Source organism: Lactuca virosa, chromosome 7, assembly GCF_052849685.1.
Source record: "Lactuca virosa cultivar CGN04683 chromosome 7, Lactuca_virosa_CGN04683_v6, whole genome shotgun sequence".
NCBI classification, from domain to species: domain Eukaryota; kingdom Viridiplantae; phylum Streptophyta; class Magnoliopsida; order Asterales; family Asteraceae; genus Lactuca; species Lactuca virosa.
Genome location: NC_136432.1, coordinates 7,258,333 through 7,263,700, shown reverse-complemented (window position 1 = coordinate 7,263,700; position 5,368 = coordinate 7,258,333).

Here is a 5,368-nt window from a genome sequence, read left to right as displayed (position 1 = left end):
CGATGGCGGAAACGTTCCGGGGCGGAGGACGTCATGTATAGCATCACAACCAATGAATAACAGCAATCATAGCAACACAACCATTACAGTGAATACTTAAATAAAAATGTTTACATCAGTTTGAAACTTAGTTTAAATTACATCCAATAGTTTTGTATAGTAAAAACTTAAAAACTCTTAATGCTTCAGTTCCTCAAAATCCAGCAAGTACATGTCTACTGATTTCCTGAGAATACAAGCAGTTTGAAAATATCAGCATAAAGCTGGTGAGTTCATAAGCGGTAATTTGTAATGAAAACTTGTTGATGAGCTAGTCAAAAAGTTGTAAAGTTTCAAGAAAATCTGATATTTTCTTTAGTGAAAAGGTAGCGTTATCGATTTCGTATAAAACCATGAATGTTCGTTACTGAAAACTGTAGTGATATGCGAAAATACTACCTCGTGTGACTAGCTAAAACTAATCATGAAGTGTAAGTATTTTGTATGAAAAACCATTGCCTAATCGGCTCTGTTTGAAAACTCTGGCTTTAGCCAGTATACGTAGTGTGTATCAGTCCTATTTAGTAAAAATAGAACTATTGAAGAGTGTTAAGTTGTAAACTAAAGGTGATTTATACATATTGTGAGTCGTATAACCATGCTTGATATGACTAGAGACCTTTCCAACGTTCTTCAGGCGTCGAGTTAAATGACATTTGTACATCTCAGGTGTGCCCGCCTAACTGTAGCTAGCAGTCCAGATGTGGGATTGTCAGTCCCGAATAGATCTATTCATAAATCTCACGCTCTCCCTCCAGGAGACTCTGGTTATACTATGGTAGGATTTATCCCTGTACACCTAAGGGTACAGTAGTGAAGTAGCGCCTCACAGTATCGTACAATCTAGTTTACATGTAGTGTACTAGCGTTCTATCGTAGTGAAAATCCGTATGTATACCTTATATCATGATAATTACAGTTATGAAAAACCATGATAAAGTGGTGCTGTAACTGTAAACTATTTCTGTCTTAGTGCATATGTTTAGAAAATCCCAAACTATACCGATTATAGTTTGCATGTATAGTGAATAGCGTGTCCGGAAAACTATGCAAATTTTTGTGAAAACATCCCTTATGCTCAACACAGTACAAAGGGTTAAAGTATGAGATTTGCATAAGTTTTGAAAACATTTATGTTTAGCTTGTATTCTCCCCCTGAAAACATTGAAAATATGGAAAATGTAGGGGTATGAACTCACAGTTGTTGGGTGAAATCGTTGACTGAAATGAAGATCCTCGAGTTGTTGCACGTGACAATTAACGAAATCCTATTATCAAATAAATACATATATGTATCTAAATTAGCGATTTCGATAAATAAAGTGTCATAAGAACACTTGTATTCGGTTGAGGAATGTTACCGGGACTTGATCGAATCAAAGAGAGTGAGTTTTCAGCCAAAAGCACCACCAAAAGGTGTTTACGGCCGTGAACAAGGGTTTACGGTCGTAAGCTGGAGTTTACGGTTTTTTGAAGACTCGGTGAGTTTACGGCCGTAAACTCAAGAACAGAGTTTAAGGTTTCTGAAGGCTCAGACCGTAAACTCAAGAACAGAGTTTACGGTTTCTGAAGGCTCGGACCGTAAACTCAAGAACAGAGTTTACGGTTTCTGAAGGCTGACCGTAAACTCAAGAACACTAGAGCTGGATGCTGATTTCGAAGAGATGAGTGTCCTGAGACGTTCCAAAGCGACCCAAATGTGGTTTTCTCGATGATTTCCGAAATTTGAAGGCGTTTTAGGTATTTACGGTTAAGGTTCTTAGAGAGAGAAGGAGAGAGTTTTTGGCCAGAAATGTTCTAATAAAGGTGGAGGTATCGTATTTATAGGGGTGAGGTGGTCGGTGGTGGGGTCCACTCGTTACTGACCGTAAACGAGTTTACGGCCGTAAACGAGTTTACGGTCGTAAATAAGTTTAAGATCGTAATCCTCACTTAGACCGGAAATGTTGATTTTTCGAGATTTTTGGGTTTCCGCGTGATTTTTGGTTCCGACTCGTAAATAATTTAATTATATACATAACTAGATTATTTTCAAAACCAAGAATTTTGACGGAAAAGTTAACGAATTCGAAATTTTATTAACGCAAACCGTGTAACGGAAATGGAAAAAGTTTCGGGTTGTCACATCCATTCTCACCCACCGCTTCCTTGACTGGTGGAGGGTCGTTAGCCGAACGGGTAGGACAGGACATTAATTCTCCCTTCATTACAAGTATAATGATAAATACTAAGTAACTAAACTCTTACAAATTCCCAATTTTAGTTACTTAGGAAAATGTGAATATGGTGCTAACCCATGAAATTGCACTTTGCACCTTGTTAAGTCGTTAGCGGCGCGTGTGTGGTTAATTGACACATTAATCTGGGACTGACAATGTGTGGCAAAGGGTAGCTTGATGTTAATCATAGATCAATGGAGCCTGTGTGGTTAACCGGCACATTGATTAAGTGGTTGTAACATTAAGTGTACCAAGTTAATTTGCATGGTTATTCACTCCTTGTTTGTGATCCTCGGCATCCCAGTCACAAACTTGAAGGGCACAATCGAGATTTAAACATGCCATTGAATATTTCAATGAATCTCAAAAGATATAGGACTTTCAATTCATTTAAAACCTAATGTTAAATTTCGTTTTTCATGATGGAAATTGGTAAATCGTCATTTACCTACCTTCAAATATTTTGTAGCTTGGATTACGGCATCCCTCTTCCAAGTTATAAAATATTGTGTTGGGTCCTAGCCTTAATATTTCATATTAGGTGCTATATTAAGGACTTAAATCAACTAAACTTGAATTTCTCCCTTATAGATGTCTAGTTATGAAAACTATGGTCTCCCTTATCCTTTTGGATAAATCTTTCCTAATGAAGATGATATCCCACATGGCAATCAAGGTGAAAGATTAATCCCTTTATTGTGCATTAATGGGACTCGAAATCATACTTCACTTCTTCTTCCTCCTCCAATTATTCTCCCTAAACCCACAAGTTCTTGAAAAGTTCAAGGTTACTCAATCCCTATTGGAAAGCAATGTCTGTATGCGCTCACATCTTGGAGATAAAGTCACATATTTACAAGTTGGGAGAGTTGGGTGTCGAAGTCTCAAGGAAGTTGACTGTTGACTGGGTTCTTCAGTCACTTTCCGAGTCATATAGTGAGTTCATTAAGGACTACTATGTGACAGACCACGACATGACCCTTATCGATCTTACCTATTTGCTTGTTGCTGCTGAATCAACAATGATTTGGGGCACTGGTAAAGAAAATTTGATTGGAAGATCTACTTCCCAAACTTACATGGACATTGACAATGGAAACATTGGAAGTTCAGAAAAGTGTTCTCTTCCTAATGGAAAGGTATCGGCCATAGTCAACCTGGTTGACCAAATGGTAAAGAGAAAGGCTAATTCTTAGATAGTCCTGTGTACCATTACTACAGAGTCCATATGTTTCTATTGCCAAAATAAGGGGCATTGGTTGCGAAGCTGCCATATTTACCTGGAAGTTCACTAGGATGGTAAAAGTAAAAAAAAATTGACTATGCTTTATGTAAAGTCCACTATCTAACTCTATTAAGTTCCTATTTGGAGATTCTTATTACATAATGTGACTAGGTCGCATTTTGATGTTTTGTGGAATCGTAGAAAAGAAAGGAAACTTAAAGGAAGAATAAGAGTTATGATAGATTGCTTAGGAATGGATAACAACATAGTTTTCATTTGTATTTGCATTGTAAGGATAAGTTTTTCCGCAATTTTAAAATAAAAGGAAAATTTTTGATTTTATTTATTTTAAGTATCCTTACAATGGCATTTGTGAAAAATTGTTGTTTATATGATTCCATTGATAGCAATATTGGAAAATGGATTTGATTATTTCGTTTGTGGTAGTGTCATAATTTACCAAATAAGGAAAGATTTTCATCACCCAAGTTTCAGTTGGATAGAAACTTGGAATCATGCAACTTGTATTGTATGATGAATGAGAATTTTCATCTTTGGGATATTAAGACTAATTCCTTGTTCACATGTACATGTGAGTCAAGTGAAGGACTATAGGATCGGGTACACTTGGTTGTGCGCTTGTCAGGTCCACCACAAAGATCGATAAGACTATTCGTCATGATTTACTAAAGTTTAGTAAATATGGTTATGCTTACATGTTTAAGTATAATTCCGAAACATTGGAAAAGTTTCAATGTATGGCAGGACGAATGAAAAGAATCAAATTAGGCAGAAAGATAAAAGTTTCTCCAATCTGAAAAGATGGGAGAGTACTTCAGTATCATGTTTTATGATCATCTTAATGATTAGGAAAAACCATATCACAATTGATCTTCTAAGGACATCTTAGTGCATTTCTTTGGCTAAGAAGAGGAATCGTGAATTATTGAAATGGTTAAATCAAAAGATGAATCATACTTCTTTCCAAAATTGAGTCTTAGAGTAACACTCCAAGATCGAGCCTTGAGTGACATAATCTTAAAAAGGTTTAAAACACTTATCAAATGTAGAGTAAAATGTTTTCTACTCTTGTACATTTGAAATTGGTGAGTTGTGATGTTTTGGATAAAAAAAAAGACCAAGTAAGGCCAATTGTGTGAAGTGTTTGTCTTGATAATAATCCGCACTAACTCTTGAATATTTGCTTTGTCAAGGAATGGTTCTTGACAAGAGAAACATATATGTCAAGAGGTCAGTGGGAGTCTTAATGATCTTGAAAAAGTTTCAAGAACTAATCAAGAGTAAAAACATATTGTTTATCACTAGCACACGACTTGAGGTTTATAGCCTATCGTGTTGACATATTCTTGTTTTTATGCCCATTCCAGTTAAAGTTGACTATGCATATGAGTTCTATGAGTTCTCAGTTGTTTGCATAACTACTTGGAAGCAATGGTAGACCCTTGTGCTACCAAGTGGCAAGAAGTTAAGATTGAACGAGTTCAGTCCATATGAGTTTGGATTTGTCGCTAACCTTGTCTTATGATTATGGTTATGACAAATTCACATGGATAGGAACACATACACCATAAAATCTAAGTGTCATAAGGTTTCTCTTCGATTCATGAAAATGATGGTGAGGAAACGCTTTCACTAAGTAGATAGCAACTGTGATATTTGCATTCTCAAAGTCGTTAGTGGAGCGCGTGTGGTTAACCGGCACACTAACATGGACTAGTGAGAATGGCAAAAGGTCTAAACATTATGATTACGACATCCCTCTTCGTAATTGTTTAGACACACATGTGATCTATCTAAGGAAAGGTGTATGATTTTGATAAAGTCTTATCAAAGCATCTCGTATCAGAAATTTGAACTTTGGTAA